Source organism: Bombus affinis, chromosome 17, assembly GCF_024516045.1.
Source record: "Bombus affinis isolate iyBomAffi1 chromosome 17, iyBomAffi1.2, whole genome shotgun sequence".
In the NCBI taxonomy this organism is placed as follows: Eukaryota; Metazoa; Arthropoda; class Insecta; order Hymenoptera; family Apidae; genus Bombus; species Bombus affinis.
This window is the reverse complement of record NC_066360.1, coordinates 5,133,100-5,151,221: the sequence shown is the minus strand read 5'-3', so window position 1 is coordinate 5,151,221 and position 18,122 is coordinate 5,133,100. Positions and strand designations below refer to the sequence as shown.

At 39.3% G+C, this 18,122-nt stretch overlaps 2 long non-coding RNA genes across 4 annotated transcripts in view; both read left to right on the top strand.

The window, feature by feature from the left end:
• Window positions 1–1,483: 1,483 nt before the first annotated feature.
• Window positions 1,484–4,677, top strand: LOC126926361 (uncharacterized). The gene is made up of 2 exons (XR_007714506.1): window positions 1,484–1,979; window positions 3,270–4,677. It is a non-coding gene; the product is annotated as an uncharacterized LOC126926361 (long non-coding RNA).
• A 6,652-nt stretch (window positions 4,678–11,329) lies between these two features.
• Window positions 11,330–18,122, top strand: part of LOC126926358 (uncharacterized) — a 32,397-nt gene continuing 25,604 nt past the window's right edge. Inside the window, exons 1-3 of one of the 3 annotated variants that reach the window (XR_007714502.1) lie at window positions 11,330–11,462; window positions 11,576–11,696; window positions 13,090–13,408. This is a non-coding gene — a long non-coding RNA (uncharacterized LOC126926358). Of the gene's footprint in view, window positions 11,697–13,089; window positions 13,409–18,122 lie in introns of all 3 variants that reach the window. The other 2 variants (XR_007714500.1, XR_007714501.1) reach the window with 2 other exon arrangements.

Sequence of the window (18,122 nt, the reverse complement as noted above, 5' to 3'; positions counted from 1 at the left end):
GTGTTTTGTATGCAACAAAAAGATATTTCGAACACAATATGCGTTTCAATAAATAATAAAATGTGCCACATGGGCGATTGCCATATTAAAATAAACCATACACTAGGCTAAAAATACCAAAATTGAAATACGTGAAACTTTTGAACCGATGGATTCCTAAGTTGAAAACTTCTATATGTTGTCCTTATTTTCCATTCATATGAGTACCGAAGAAATACCGGACGTTAACATGTTAATTTGCTAATGTAGGACAATGACAAACACAAAATACACGTATGCAGAATACGAACACCTTGTAATTACCAACATTTAAAATCTTTTACGAATGACATGGCCTTCTATCGAAAAATGAAAATACAGCTGATGCCCATGATATGAATCATTGTTGTATAGGTGCCAATATCGACTGACCTAACCTTTTCTGCAAATCCATGGCATAGAAGCTTGAGATAACCTACAAAAATCAAGACACACATCCGTGAAGACGTATCTACAAAACTAAAAAGCAAATTAATAAACGCATAATTTAATGTAGTTAACTAAATAAAAACGAATGACAATTGAAATTAGGTACAGATATTTTAGCTGAAAAAATTTTAACTAAGAGAGATAACTCAGGCCATGATGTATCTATTTGTGCTACATCTGTATTTCGTCGTTTGCGGTAGACGAAAGACTGAATCTGTGTAAAATTAGTTTTTATAAGTCTTGTGAAAAATTCATCGTTTATTGAGTATTTATTCCCATGAAGAAGCCAAACATTTTTTCAAACGGCAACGAGGAATCATCTTAATAAAATGCAAAATGTTTAATTCTGATTGATTCATGTATCGCTGTTCGATGTAGAAGATTCAGACGTCGTAGAATGATATATAGAATACAATAATATGTATACAATACAAAAATCTTTACAACCTCCAGTCCTTTATAAAACGCAAAAGATTTGATTAAACTATCCTGGGCAAAATAATCGATGGATTTATATAAAAAGAATAAATATTGAATTCGTAACATTCCCCTTTCCGAAGTTGATTAAAGACATCATCTAGCAACTGTAACAAATTTGCTAACTGTTTTAATAAATTTGTAAACTGTTTACTAGCGAAGATGAAAGAAAGCGTTTCTCAAACGGCTCTGTGTTCGGTCACACGGCATGTTCGCTCGTTGTCAAGGAAAAGCAACAGACAAACGACAACATAATTTAGAGAGGAATCAACAATCCAAGTGGATTGGTTATAATCTCACAATTAGTAGCGTTTCTGTACTATGGGAATGGTATAGGATGGTGGGGTAGCGTTTGTCTTCTGGCAGATAATGCAATAAAACACATTTTATTATTAAGATTTCAAGAACATGGAATTAAAAAAATTATTTAATATAAAATAGCGACTTTTTGTGTAAAAATATTGTCACCTGCAATTTTCCCTGACTTTACGTGTTTTGAAGGCGAATTGAATTGGTCAATTGCAATTTTCGGGTAACCAATAGACGTGAGCGTTCACCTTCTTCTTCCATCAATTCTTTCTCATCCAATGAATTTGCAAACATTCTAATCCGCGTGGTACCCCTATCCTTATCTCGGAACTTCTAACGAATCTTGGCAAAAATAAATTTTACGCAGATTTACTCGTCTGTCGACTACCGCGGATAACCGAACATAATGTTTGCCTTAAACGTCGCATTTATATTTAACTTCCTTAAACTTCTATGTACTTTTATAATTTCTTATGGATTTAGTGTTATTTATTTTTATATCTTACTCCGACTTCTTTTATTTTTGCAACGTCTTATTCCCAGATACCTGCGTTTCCTTCTGCAGTTAACGTCAGGAATTTATATGATAAACTTGCAGGGATTGGTTTGGTGAGAAAATATTTACGTCTATATCGAATGTAACAACAGTCGACACCGAGTATATCATCTGTATCACTTTCCGAAAGAAGACAATCCTAGTTATAAAGAATGAATTTGAAAAGTTGGTAAGTACAATGTATTCGTACTGTGCGTACGTGTGTTTTGTATCTGTTAATGTTTTATATTAACACATTAGCGGCTAGTATTTCTTCGGTTAAATTTCATATCTGACCTCCATCCTGTCTGACCTTTTTGACATTTTCTGATAGCACTCATGTGAACAGAGAACGGAGACAACATATGAATGTTTCTAATATAAGGAACCAATGGTTTAAAAGCTTTGCTTTTTTGAAGTTTGGTACTTTTAGTCTACTGTGCGTATTTTTACGTAATAACCATTTAAACGGTTAATTTAATTATTTATTCAAACACATATTGTGTTCAGAATAGCGGAATGTCGCTTTACGATCAATGTTGTGAGATCGTTCCGATTAAAATGTGTTAGCAAATATGCTCCGAACTATGTAGTGTTTGGTTTTATTTTAACTATAAGACTGTAATTAACCTGTTGATAAAAGTTTTATCACAAATCAAGACGAAGAAAATTTAAATTTTGAGTTGAACTACTCAGCTTATCACAGGTCGCCCATATTTGTTGATTCTCAGTCCCTCCTTGTCTTTCACTCGCATTGTCCCTTTCTATGTTCGACACGTCTACCACTTCAGTTTCGACATTTGGAATAGTTTATGTATCTCCATTATCGCAACACTTGGATTTCGATGTTCGTACAATTACAAAATATCAAAACATCAAAAAACGCAATAACATTTGAGAAAGAGTTGTGTCTACAGACGAAGTTTAGCCAGTTCTTCAATTAAAATATATTCACAGTAGGAACATTTTAGCATTTTGATGATATTCTAGAATTTGCAATAACACAATTATGTAGTTTTTTTTTATTAAACATATATTACTGGCTATAGAAATAGTGGCAAATAGTATTACTCGATCCGAGACCGAATATCGACGAGGCAACAATTTTTATGATACTTTCATCAATATGTCCATCATATTTTTGTAATTAGAATGACACGCAACACGATATAATTTGTTAAAATCGGTTAAGTCTTGTAAGTTTTTTTCGTAAACGAAAGACGACACAATGAGGGGACGATCGCTGAAAAATGAAACTCCCAAGTTTTCATTTTAAATCAATGATTTTACGTCCCTGTGCACCCCAAACTGCTGAGCGAGGCGGCAAGTCCGGTTCTGTTCCACGTACAGCTCAGTTTTTTTTTCAATAACTGATACCTTCGATGTTTATCTAAAATGTACATACATTGTGATTTTTTTATCTCAAATGTAAGTAAATGCCAAATAAAGTACTATACGAGATGAACTATTCTTTTAACAGGTATTCTCTTCCTAAAATATTATACCAGCGTCACTTTGAGAAGCATGGATGTCCGTGTCGATCATTATTTACTCGAAATCATCAAACAAAATCATACAAATAATACGAACAGATGAAAAAGCATGCTGTATCGGCACAACCAACAATTTTATTACAAAATAAACGAGAAAGAGAAGATGTACAAGAAAGACAGCACGCTATTAAAAACAGCTGACCAGAAAAGAAGGGCAAGAGCAAGAACAACAACATCTATGCAACTACTACCGCTACTAACAATGGCAAGAGGCGGACGAGGGAGAGATAAAATAAGAATAAGAGGAAAATGAATTATTTGTTAATATACCAATCCTAGACGATGCATGAGTATAGTTAAGACAACAAGAACTCAATTGAACGGCTAGCAATTCAGTCGCAGAGAAGCTGCGACGTTCAAATTAAAGAAAGCCTAGGCAAACATTCCGAGAAACAGAATTGCAAAACGAAAATGCGCAGGTTCTTGTATATACTAAATTACGACAAAGCAGGTTAGATCTTTAATTTCATAGATCCTTTTGCTCGTTAATTTCACTTGAACTCCAATTTCATCTCTGTTCGTAACCATGGACTACATATGTAGCGGCACGATACCATTCGCACGATGACACGAACTGTTTATTCGCGACATAATACCGTTTGTATATTGTTGCGGGAGATGTTATCTCCCGACACAATATTCGTACTACACCATCGTTGAGATGTGCCATGAGTGTGTTTCTTTATAATTACAACTTTTGTTATAATAAACAAATGCACAAGATATATCGTCCATGACGTAGTATGACTGCGAACGATATTGTATCATAATCGCGAAATGATTCAGTCGTATTATCGTATCAATAATATCGTATCGTAAAATATCCTGTCCATGGTTAAAAGTAAATTAACACTAACCCTAGCAGACCCGTGCAAATGATCATTTCAAAATATTAATTTAAAATTGTACATTCATTGTTATTTATTTCGTTCATCTAACTTTTGCAAACATTCTAATATTAACACAAGTTAAGAAATTAATTGGTCAGATAATATAAGAATTTTCATAACGTCAGATGAACAAAAAGATAAGAATGAATGTGAAACTTTAGATTAAACATTGAAGCCGGTCATTTGACCGGATCTTTTTAAAAGATCGGACATAAGTAAACTGTTGAATCAATATTGTTCAAAGTTGTCGTAATTTAATTCGTTTTTAAATCCGTATTTAAATCCGCACAAATTTTACCAGAGACGAAAGAGAGATTATCTTACTTTCTATAAGATGACGTTTATATTATAAAGAATGTAACAATTATGGTAATATTAAAAATATAAGAATTGATATAATTGAATAATGTAAATCTAAATAAATGCATAATTATTACGACAATTATTAAGAGCATTTAATCATTCAACATTAAACCTACCAACACTTCGTGTATACCTATCTTACCGTGTGCGGTTAGAATATCCGCTGATAAAAGAGTAATAGTTGTTATGATATATCTTAGATAATGGTTAATTTATAACTAAATGTATATAAAATGATGAACATTCATAAAATTTCGTTTAAATTTACTTTCGTTTAATTTCAATTATAGTCTTAAATAAAATTATACTGTTATTTATATAGAGATATATCTTATCCAACTTCTTTTTTTTTATTTATTAAAATATTTACAATCAATTCTCGTTGAGAATTTTCAGTAACTTCATTTGGCGTGATACAATGACATGGTTTATAATAGTTTATATTGTTGGTTCTAGTAGAATCTAAGAATTTAATCTAAAGGGTATTTTCTTTTTAGTCCGCGGATCTGGTCCGTGGTGTCAAGTAGTTGGGTGACTAATGGGTTGTGGTGGTTGTTGATTCTTGCGTTGTATCTGCTTCTGGATTTGTATATTTCATCTTTGACTGTAGGTATCTTGAGCTCGCGGTGGATTGTTTCGTTGGTAACATACCAGGGTGCGTCTATTAGGGATCTTAGAGTTTTCGATTGGAAGCGTTGAAGTATTTCAATGTTGGAATTACTTGCTGTTCCCCATAGTTAGATTCCGTAGATCCAGACAGGTTTTATTACGGTCTCATAGAGCGTAATTTTGTTCTGCGTGCTTAGGTTGGAGCGACGGCCAATGAGCCAATAAAATTTTTTGAGTTTGTCCCTGAGTTGCTTCGAGTTGTCTATGATGTGTTGTTTCCATGTTAATCTCCTGTCCAGAGTCATGCCCAGGTATCTGACTGTCCCACCGGGAAGGAGAAGAAGATTCCCGCGGTGGGCGGTGACCCACCGCGACGAGGACTTCATGGTGGCTGCCGCTATAACCGTCGCCTGGTCGGGAGGTTCTCCGACCGACGAGGACGCGGAGGCGGGAGCGACCCGGCTGAGGCGCGACTTGCATGCTATCTGCGACTCGTGTATGCCGCGGTCCGAGACCCCGCGCCGTGCCGGCGCGGTGTACTAGTGGTCCGAGGGGATCGCTCGTCTCCGCGAGGCGTGCATCCGTGCTTGGCGCCGTTACACCAGATCCCGCCGTAGGCGGCGAGAGAACGAAGCCGCGGTGGCTCGACTGTGAGGCCTACCGCGAAGCGCGGAGGCCCCTGCAGCGAGCAGTCAACGAGGCGAAGAGACGGGCGTGGGGCGAGCTTCTGACCAGCCTCGACGCCGACCCCTGTGGGCGCCCTTATAAGATGGTACTGAATAAACTTCGTCTATGGGCGCCGCCCACAACGGAGAGTATGGATCCTCGGTTCCTAGAGGAGGTTGTCGGCACCCTGTTCCTGGGAGCGACGGACGAGGAGAATAGTAGGTTCACCAATGAGGAGGAGCAGGAACCTCAACCGTCGGAAGAAGAGCCACGGGACCCGCGGGGAGTTGGAGCCCGGAATCGAGAGTCACCGAGGAAGAATTGGTCGGGGCTGTCGGGAGGATCGGAGCACGGAAAGCTCCGGGCCCCGACGGAGTCCCGACTCGCCTGCGGAAGGACGTCGCTGGGGTCTTGGCCCCGAGATTAGTGCGTCTATTTGACAGATGCCTGTCTCGGGGCGAATTCCCCGTCTTGTGGAAAGAGGCACGAATGGTCTTGCTGCCGAAGCCGGGACGCTCTCCGGACTCGCCTTCTGCCTATCGGCCGGTGTGCCTTTTGGACGGGGTTGGTAAACTACTGGAAAAAGTGGTGGCGACCCGTCTCGAGTCGCATTTGTCCCGGAGTGTTCCCGGACTACACGACAGCCAGTTTGGCTTCCGGAGGGGACGGTCTACGGCCGACGCTGTGGCCCGTGTCCGCTCTCTGGTCGAGGGGGCCGAACGGCGCGGTTACGTGGCGTTGGCCGTGTCGCTGGACGTGGTCAACGTCTTCAACAGCATCCCCTGGGACAGGATATGCCGGGCCCTCGAGTTTCATCGGGTACCCGCGTATCTACGGGTTGTGGTCCGGTCATTTCTCTGGGACTGCAGGTATTCTGTTATTTCCGGAGCGATATTGAAGGAATGAGGTTTAAAGACGTTGGATAGGTAGTTAGCGAACAGGTTGGCTTTTTCCATAGGCCTTCGTGCCCATCCGCCTAGCGGACAGGGGATTTGGAGGGATTATTTGCGGGGGCGCGTGAGTTTCCTGGAAGCCTTCCATAATGAGTAGTTAGAGTCGGCAGTGGGGGACAAATTGACAAGATATTTTTGAAAACAGTCATTTTTGTATTTTTTAATGATTTTGGTTAACTTCCTGGTTGCGTTGTTTAGTTTGCTTTTGTCGTCCGGTGTTCTATGGGTCTGCCATACTCTTCTAAGTCTTCGTTTTTCTGTGATTTTGTTTAATATGTAATGGGGATATTCGTGTTTGCTGATAGAAGTCTTAGTAGGTGTGGAGGAGCGGATAGAATTTATTATGCTCGTGTTTAAGAAGTATTCTGTGGCTGTTTCGATGTCTTCCATTGTTTTTAGTGAAATTGAGGCAGAGGTTGGGTGATTAAAGACTTCTCTAAAGAGCTGCCAGTTGCTGAGTTGGTTGTGAATGAAGCCATTAGGTGGGTTTTCGATTATTGCTGAACTGACTGTTGCTATAACGGGGGAATGGTCCTAAGAGAGTTCCGCCGAGCAGTTGATTTGGACACATCTAGGCGAGATACTTTTGGTTATGAAGAAGTAGTCAAGTAAATCGAGAATTTTGTTAGTGTCAGTGGGTCAGTATGTGGGTTCATATGTGGTGAGGTAGTTGAGATTGTTGGTGATTATGCTTTTCAAGAGGTTTTTGCCGCTTGCTGTGACAAGTCTGCTGTCCCATTGGGTATGCTTGTCGTTATAGTCTCCTCCAGCTATGAATCTGTCGCCTAGGGCGTCAAGGAAGCTGTCGAAGTTCTCTTTAGCAATCAAGTGTCTGGGAGGGCAGTATACTGCTGAGGTGGTGATTGTACCATGGCAGTCTTCTATTGCTACGCTTGTGGCTTAAAGGTAGTCTTTCTGGAATGATGGAAGCTCGTAATGCTTAATGCTGGATTTGATAATAATTCCGGTGCCGCCGTGGGCCTTTCCTCTGGAGTGTTGGGTATGGTAGAAGTTGTAGCCATGTATTTTGAGATAGTTTTTGTCGGTGAAGTGGGTTTCAGATATGAGCATTACGTCGATTTGCTGTTGTTTTAAGAAGAGTTCTAGTTCAAATTTGTGCTGAGCTAGACCGTTGGCGTTCCACAGAGCTATACGCATTAGTTTTATTTTGCTTCTGTGCGTATTAATTTATCCACGAAGAGTGTAAGTAGTGACAGCAAGTTGTTAATTTGCTCTGTTAGCTTCTCGATTAGTTTTTCGAGTCTGGTGAAGTTGTCTGTGTTTTGTGGGATGGGAACACTATTTTCTGAGTGTCCACTGTGGGTTTTCGAATTGTTTATATTTCCTTGTGCTGCCTGGGCGTAGGAGATTGATGGTGTGGAGAATTTTTGCGGTCTAGGTTCTTGTTTGGTTATCTCCTTGGGTCTGGGTTTAGGGTACTTTTTATTGTGCAATGTTTTATAGGCTAAACATTCTCTGTAGTTCGCAGGATGCTCTCCCTGACAGTGGATGCACTTCGCGGGGGTTTCTGGGGATTTAGTGCATTGGTCAGTGGGGTGACTACCTGCACATTTAACGCACCGGAAATTATGGTTGCAGTATTTCTACGCGAGGTAGTTACCTAATGGGAAGAACGAAATAGTTGCCTAACGGAAAAGCTGGTTTTTCCCATAAACAATGTCGCCCATGAACCACGTTGATAGGAGGCTTCGTTCTCCCATTTTCATTCCCAAAGTAGTCATAACCAATCGGCATCGCGGATCATTGTTCTCACTTTCCTAACTAAAAATGTGAGCAACGAATCCGAATTCTTGGTTCAAAGGGCACACCCATACCGAGCATTCCTCCGTAATCACATCAGAACGAACTTTAGAGTTATGACAGTTCCTACGACTCTTACGGCTCCTATTGCTCCTATTGCTCCTATTGCACCTATTGCTACTACTGCTAATACTGCTTCTACGCCATCAAGAGGGTCAACTCTACTGTTTCTCATAACAGTCAAAGTCAAGAAGTCAAATCATTCGGTGATTCGGTTGATTCTGGTGAGTCGGTTCACTAAAAGTAGGGTCTGATCAATCGCTACGTCTATTACAACACGAGGGCCTTCATCTATCAGATTGTCAGTCAAAATCTGATCAAGATTAAGGCGGTACCAATCAAGGCAGTACTTATACTCAGCGACATTACTAAAGTGTGTGATTCTACGAAGTTGTTGGAAAATACATAATTTATAACACTGTTAATCACGGAGTTATATTAATTCAACCACTCCTATTATCTTAAAGGAAATCTAGGGATCGATCTACGCGCGGCGACGATTCGCAGAATCGTAACGGGAATTTACGACTGCCGTTGACGTGTTTCTTCGCGATTGCGTCTCCTCGCGATTGGTCGAATTTACGCTTCCTCTTCCGTACATTTTATTATGATCCCTTTATACGATGATCAATGATAAGATAAAATATCGTCTTTACTTGTCCTTTCATTATATGCCATTTGACATATCCCTAAACATTTTATAAACTGATATCCTGCCAGGTTTGGGACCAGCATCTGTTTCTTTTCAAACTGTTCCATCGGGCCCAGTTTATTTGTCTGCTGTCAACGATAATTTCTTTTATTCTTGCCCTTACGTAAACCATTATTTATTACATCCAACTCTGACTCGGTTGTAAATAGCATTTCATGTGTTTCCATGCTGTTTTCAGTTGTTGAAGTTTCTTGGTCATCGTACACTGAACAGTATTCTTCTAAGTCCCTTATTTCTTTTTTTTAAATCTTGACATTTCCAAATATTTATCGCAGACTAATACCATGTACGGAATGCAAAGTTATTGTCAAATTTGATAGGTTTTACTTTTCTTCTTATAACAACGATCGTTTGTTACGATCGTTTGCGGAGAGACGCGGTCGTAAGGATAACGCGTGAGCGAGAGGGGTAAATTCTCACTACGATTCTAATAATTGTCGCCACGAATTAGTCGTTTCCTTGTTTCGATTAAGATAACAGAGGTGGTACAAATAAGTTTAGCACTGAATTAACAGGGTTAATATAAAACTAGTATATTTAACAATATTTCAAATTATATAATGAACGCGTCACAAATTAATTAATGATAAATACAATTAGTTTGTTAGTAATTCGACCCGACTTTATGATAGTTCTCGATGTATTTGTTAGACTAAGAGATCTGGATTTTATTCGTCTGAACCTCTACATGCATTCCGTTTGAATCCTCAAATGATACCGTTGCCCTTCGATTTTTCTTTGTCTTCGCTGCGAGATGATCCCTCGACGCTCGGGTCACTCCACCGTTCGCGCCGATGATCACCTATGCCACCTTCTTTGTGTAGATGAAATAACGGATCGAAGGCGAATCGACGTTTCTAGAACTCCCTGCTTGATGACAACTATGCGCTTGTCGCTACATTGTATATATTTCGCCGGTCCTATAAGACGATCTCTATTGCCACATTGTAGTACCACGAGCGACGGTGAAAGACACGGCCTATGGTAAGCCTCGTGGAGTAACAATATTCATTTGTATACATTTGTATTTCGTTGCCTACGGTAGAAGGCAGACTGAATCTGCGTAAAATTTGTTTTTATAAGTTTTATGAAAAATTCATCGTTTACTGAGTCTTTATTCCTGCCAAGAAGACAAATAATTTTTCAAACGGCATCGAGGAATCATCTTAACAAAATGCAAAAAGTTTCATTCTGATTGATTCATGTATCCATGTTCGATGTAAAAAATTCATCCGTCGTAGAATGATATATAGAATACAATAATATATGTAGAATACAAAAATACTCACAACCTTCAGTTCTTTATAAAATGTAAAAGATTTAATATTGATCAAATTATCCTTGGCAGAATAACCGACGAATTTATATAAAAAGAATAAATATTAAATGGGTAACATTCTTCTTTCCGAAGTTGATTAAAGACATCATCTGGCAACTATAACATATTTACTAATTGTCTGTGAACTGTTTACTAGCGAAGATGAAGAAAAGCGGTCCTCCAACGGCTCCGTGTTCGGTCACACGGCATGTTCGCTCGTTATCAAGGAAAAGCAACAGACAAACGACAACATAATTTAGGGAGGAATCGACAGTTGGAATGGATTGGTTATAATCTTACAATCAGCAGCGTTTCTGTACCATGGGAATGGTATAGGATGGTGGGGTAGCGTTTGTCTTCTGGCAGACAATGCTATAAAACACATTTTGTTATTAAGATTTCAAGAACATGGAATTAAAAAAATTATTTAATATAAAATAGCGACTTTTTGTGTAAAAATATTGTCACCTGCAATTTTCCCCGATTTTACGTGTTTTGAAGGCTAATTGAATTGGTCAATTACAATTTTAAGGTAACCAATAGACGTGAGCGTTCACCTCCTTCTTCCATCAATTCTTTCTCATCCAATGAATTTGCAAACATTCCAAACTGTGTGCTACCCCCATCCTTATCTCGGAACTACGAACGAATTTTGGGAAAACCAAATTTTACGCAGATTTACTCGCCTGTCGACTACCGCAGATAACCGAACATGGAGTATCCCGTAGACGCCTCAGTCTTAATTTTCCATTTTAATCTTATAGTTCTTCTTATAATTTTCTATGGATGTACGTATCTCTATATCGTTATCGAACTTGCTATATTTGTGCGACGTCGTATTCCCAGATACCTGCGTTTTCTTGTGTAGTTTACTTCAGGAATTTATGTGATAAACTTGCAGAGATTGGTTCGGTGAGAAAATATTTACGTCTATAGTAACAACAGTCGACAGCGAGAGTATCATCTGTATCACTTTCCGAAAGAAAACAATCCTCTTTATAAAGAATGAATTTGAAAAGTTGGTAAGTACAATGTATTCGTACTGTGCGTACGTGTGTTTTGTATCTGTTAATGTTTTATATTAACACATTAGCGGCTGGTATTTCTTCGGTTAAATTTCATATCTGACCTCCATCCTGTCTGACCTTTTTGACATTTTCTGATAGCACTCATGTGAACAGAGAACGGAGACAACATATGAATGTTTCTAATATAGGGAACCAATGGTTCAAAAGCTTTGCTTTTTTAAAGTTTGGTACTTTTAGCCTACTGTGCTTATTTTTACGTAATAACCATTTAAACGGTTAATTTAATTATTTATTCAAACACATATTGCGTTCAGAATAGCGGAATGTCGCTTTACGATCAATGTTGTGAGATCGTTCCGACTAAAATGTGTTAGCAAATATGCTCCGAACTATGTAGTGTTTGGTTTCATTTTAATTATAAGATTGTAATTAACGTGTTGATAAAAGTTTCATCACAAATCAAGAATAAGAAAATTTAAATTTTGAATTGTACTACTTAACTTGTCACAGATCGTTCATATTTGTTGATTCTCAGTCCTTCCTTGTCTTTCACTCGCATTGTCCCTTTCTATGTTCGACACGTCTACCACTTCAGTTTCGACATTTGGAATAGTTTATGTATCTCCATTATCGCAACACTTGGATTCCGATGTTCGTACAATTACAAAATATCAAAACATCAAAAAACGCGATAACATTTGAGAAAGAGTTGTTCCTGCAGACGAAGTTTAGCCAGTTCTTCAATTAAAATATATTCACAGTAGGAACATTTTAGCATTTTGATGATATTCTACAATTTATAATAACACAATTATATAGTTTTTCTTTATTAAACATATATTACTGGCTATAGAAGTAGTGGCAAGTAGTATTACTCGATCCGAGGCCGAATATCGACGAGGCAACAATTTTTATGAAACTTTCATCAACTGTCCATCATATTTTTGTAATTAGAATGATACGCTACACGATATAATTTGTTAAAATCGGTCAAGTATTGTAAGTTTTTTCGTAAACGAATGACGACTCAATAAGGGGGCGATCGCTGAAAAATGAATCTCGAAAATTTTCAACCAATGATTTTACGTCCCTGTGCACCCCAAACTTTGGAGCGAGCCGGCAAATCCGGTTCTGTTCCACATACAGCGCAGTTTTTTTTCAATAACTGATATCTACGACGTTTATCAAAAATGTAAATACATTGCAATTTTTTTATCTCAAATGGGAGTAAATGCCAAATAAAGTACTATACCAGGTGCTTATCTGGTTTCCTCTCAGTCAGGCAATTTTAATATACGAGATACCTTGTCTCTTAACATCAATGTGCTATACTCGTTTTATCTATGTCACTTTCGCTTATTATTTATATGAAATATTCTTTTACCAGGTAATCACTACTTAAAATATTATGCCAGCGCCATTTTAAGAAGCATGGATGTCCGTGTCGATCATTATTTACCCGAAATCATCAAACAAAACCATACAAATATACGAATAGATGGAGAAGAATACTGTATCCCAAAAACCAACAACTTTATTACAAAATCAAAGAGAAAGAGAAGATGTACAAGAAAGACAGCACGTTATCGAAAAACAGTTGATCGAAAAAGGAGGGCAAGAGCAAGAAGAACGACATCAATGCAGCTACTGGCATTACCAACAATAGCAAGAAGCGGATGAAAGAGGGATAAAATAAGATGATCAAGGTCAAAATATATGCTCAAGCACGGAGAAGAAAAAGTTGCAAAAAGATGGACTAAGAGACAGGAACTGAAAAATATACTGCAGCAAAGCAATCACTATGAAGTCAGCCCACGAAACAATTGTTTTCCGAATTCCATAATTTCTGAAGAATCGATTCCTTCAATGATTCTAGGAGCATTCAAAGAATAGCTCTTCGTTACAGCCGAGAAAGATCCGCGGTCGAAAAGACATAAAAAAAAAAAAAAGGCACAGGACTTAAACGTCAATAGAAAAGGCGAAGAGCTCTTGGAATTTCTTCTGAGGCAAAAATCTAAACTTATATAATACAAGCTTTGACTGAAACGGTTTGCATGGTTTCCCTTTATAGAATGGTCTATTGGTATAGAGATATACATTCATATTAGATATGTTCAATATTTGTAAATGTATTATTTATTATCTTTGTTTTTGTCACTAAATTATTATATTGACATTTTGAACTATTTTTATCTCTACTTTGTATGTATCGTGGTCCAAGAATATAGGAAATCATGAATTTTTTTCCAAGGCAACGTGCAATTTATTAATTACATTCATCCTTGCGCCATTTTGTTATTCTCATACTTGTCTATCTCGGATAGAAAGGTAGATATGAACTTTTCTGTAAAACCGTACGATTAAATAGGTTTCCATAGTGTGAAACCCAGCAGGTTCTTGTTTATGCTATTGTGCAATCAAATGGGGTAGATTCCTAATTTGAAGCTTTAATAAATAGGCTCTTGTATATACTAAATTGCGACCAAGCAGGACAGATTTTTAACTTTATAGATCCTTTCGTGCGTTAATTTCAATTGAATTCAACACTTGGCTGCATGGTGCAGCACTAGTACGGGAACAAGTAGATCCATAAGTGCGAGCACTCCAATTTCCTTTCTGTTCGTTACCATAGACGACATCTGTAGTGGCACGATATCGTTCGAGCGATGACACGAACAGCTTATTCTCTACATAATACCGTTTGTAGGTTGTTACGAATAATGTTATCCCCCGACACAATATTCGCACTACAACGTCGTTGAGATGTCTCGTGGGTCTGTTTTTCTGTAATTACAACCTTGGTTTTAAATAGAATGCGCACAGAAGATCTCGTCCGTGACGTAGTACGACTATGAACGAATTCTGTCACAATCGTGAAATGCCTCGTTTGTAGTTGCGAAGCAGTTATCTGATGACAAGTCGACGCAGTGTACTCTTGCTCAGTAGGTTTCATAGGACCAGGTCTATACTTGCGATCAGTGGGGGCCCAGGGGCGCAACGTCTTCATTACTATCCGGTAAGGTCCCTCCAGGATCGAGCTTTCGCGATCTTGATCTCCCGCTGTAGAGTGTGTCGCGCTTCCCTGTACGCCTCGTAGCAGCGGGAGACTTCCTCTTCATTGTAGCGAATCCGTCTACACCGCGTCTTCTGGAACATTCTGCGGGCCTGGACACAGCGAGTACGAAGCTCCGCAATTTCTTGCGTCCACCAGTGGATGGCTTGATGGTGTCTTTCACCGGGTACAGAGCGCGGCATCGAGGCATCACACGCCGCGCTCATGTCTTGAAGGAAGGTCTTCACCTCCTCGTCGACGCTTCCCTCCTTCGTACGCGCGTCTCAATTCCAGGTAGCCTCGATGACTGTCGCCTGGAGCAGCTCGCTGTCCCTCTCCTTGACACGCCACCTTGGCGATGGGCGAGAATTCTTAGCTCTTCCTCTGGTACTGCAGGCCTGCGTGGCGGATGCATTAGTTGCTATTACCGGCGCCAATTCCACGAGGATGTATAGGTGGTCCGAAAGAGTCTCGACCCCGTCGGCCACTCTCCAATCCAACACTCACAGAAAGGCGCCGAGGGTAGCCTAAGTGATGTCAACCACGGACGACCCCTCCAAACCACGCAAGTGCTCGCCGAGTCTCTGTTGGCTAGTAGGAGTCCTAGTCCTGCGGCCCAGTCTGACAACATCCTCTCACGTATGTCCGTTCTGGGGTTGCCCCATTGCGAAGAGTGAAGGTATCTGCTGACGCATTCTCCAACCCCGTCTAGAAAGTCCTCAAATGCAGCCAGGCCGCTGTTAGGGGAAACATAGACGCCCACCAACACCATTCCAGCCCACTCGACAGCGACATAACCACTGCCACGATCAAGCAGGACGCCAGAGGGACCCTTCGCCGTTGTCCATGTTACAGCTACCAAGCCATTCAGGTCTCCGACCCGTTGGGAATACAGTACGCCTCAGCCACCACCGCCAAGGCGATCCTATTCTGCCGGATAGTCTGGGAGAGCAGGACGTCTCGACCGTCCCAGATTAGTCTGGAGAAGACGTATGAATTTACTGCACCAAATCCATGGCCTCCTCCCGGTCATCTACCGCTCCTCTGGTACCTCCTTCGGTGCACGCTGGACCCGCTATGCTCTTCTTCGCGGCAGAGTCACGAATTGATGGCTTCCTCCTGTTTCCCTTCTTCGTCGGGCAGCACACCGTTCCTCCCAACCGGTGGGCCGCAGGTACTCCGAGTGACTCGCAGAGAGGGCGACTTGGGTATCGAGGCCGTACAGCCACTAGCGCGATGCCCAGCTTCGCCGTACCAATAACATAGGTGTGATCGGTCCACCGTCAATACGCACGTCGTGATGATATGAATCATTGTTGTATAGGCGCCAATATCAACTGACCTAACCTTTTCTGCAAATCTATGACATAAAAGCTTGAGATAACCTACAAAAAACAACGCACACATCCGTGAAGACGTATCTACAAAAGTAAAAAGCAAATTAATGAACATATAATTTAATGTAGTTAACTAAATAAAAACGAATGACAATTGAAATTAGGTAGAGATATTTTAGCTGAAAAATTTTTAACTAAGAGAGGTAACTCAGGCCATGATGTATCTATTTGTGCTACATCTGTACTTCGTCGTCTGCGGTGGACGAAAGACTGAATCTGTGTGAAATTAGTTTTTATAAGTCTTGTGAAAAATTCATCGTTTATTGAGTATTTATTCCCATGAAGAAGCCAAACATTTTTTCAAACGGCAACGAGGAATCATCCTAACAAAATGCAAAAAGTTTCATTCTGATTGATTCATGCATCCATGTTCGATGTAAAAGATTCAGATGTCGTAGAATGATATATAGAATACAATAATATATGTACAATACCAAAATCCTTACAACCCCCAGTTCTTTATAAAACGCAAAAGATTTCATTTGATTAAATTATCCGGGGCAAAATAATCGATGGATTTATGTAAAAAGAATAAATATTAAATTGATAACATTCTTCTTTTCGAAGTTGATTAAGGACATCATCTGGCAACTATAACATATTTACTAATTGTCTGTGAACTGTTTACTAGCGAAGATGAAGAAAAGCGGTTTTCCAACGGCTCCGTGTTCGGTCACACGGCATGTTGTCAAGGAAAAGCAACAGACAAACGACAACATAATTTAGGGAGGAATCGACAATTGGAGTGGATTGGTTATAATCTTACAATCAGCAGCGTTTCTGTACCATAGGAATGGTATACGATGGTGGGGTAGCGTTTGTCTTCTGGCAGACAATGCTATAAAATACATTTTATTATTAAGAGTTCAAAAGCATGGAATTAAAAAAATTATTTAATATAAAATAGCGACTTTTTGTGTAAAAATATTGTCACCTGCAATTTTCCCCGACTTTACGTGTTTTGAAGGCTAATTGAATTGGTCAATTACAATTTTAAGGTAACCAATAGACGTGAGCGTTCACCTCCTTCTTCCATCAATTCTTTCTCATCCAATGAATTTGCAAACATTCCAAACTGTGTGCTACCCCCATCCTTATCTCGGAACTACGAACGAATCTTGGGAAAACCAAATTTTACGCAGATTTACTCGCCTGTCGACTACCGCAGATAACCGAAAATGATGTATGCCTTAAACCCCTCAGACTCAATTTTCGAATTTAAACTTATAGTTTTTCTTCTAATTTTCTATGGATCTACGTATTTCTATATCATTGTCCAACTTGGTCTATTTGTGCGACGTTGTATTCCCGAATACCTGCGTTTTCTTGTGTAGTTTACTTCAGGAATTTATGTGATAAACTTGCAGAGATTGGTTCGGTGAGAAAATATTTACGTCTACATCGAATGTAACAACAGTCGACACCGAGAATATCGTCTGTATCACTTTCCGAAAGAAGACAATGCCCTTCATAAAGAATGAACTTGAAAAGTTGGTAAGTACATAGTATTCGTACTGTGCGTACGTGTGTTTTGTCTCTGTTAATGTTTTACATTAACACATTCGCGGCTGGTATTTTTTCGGTTAAATCTCGTTTCTGACCACCATCCTTCCTAATCCTTTTGACATTTACCGGTAGTACTCATATGAACAGAGAACAGACACAACATATGAATGTTTCTAATATAAGAAACCAATGGTTACGTTTTTAAAGTTTGGTATTTTTAGTCTACTGTGCTTACTTTTACGTGATAGCCATTTAAACGGTAAATTTTATTATTTATTCATACACATATTGTGTTCAGAATAGCGGAATGTCGCTTTGCGATCAATATTCTGAGATCGTCCCAATTAAAATGTGTTAGCAAATATGCTCCGAACTATGTAGTGTTTGGTTTCATTTTAATTATAAGACTGTAATTAACGTGTTGATAAAAGTTTCATCACAAATCAAGAATAAGAAAATTTAAAT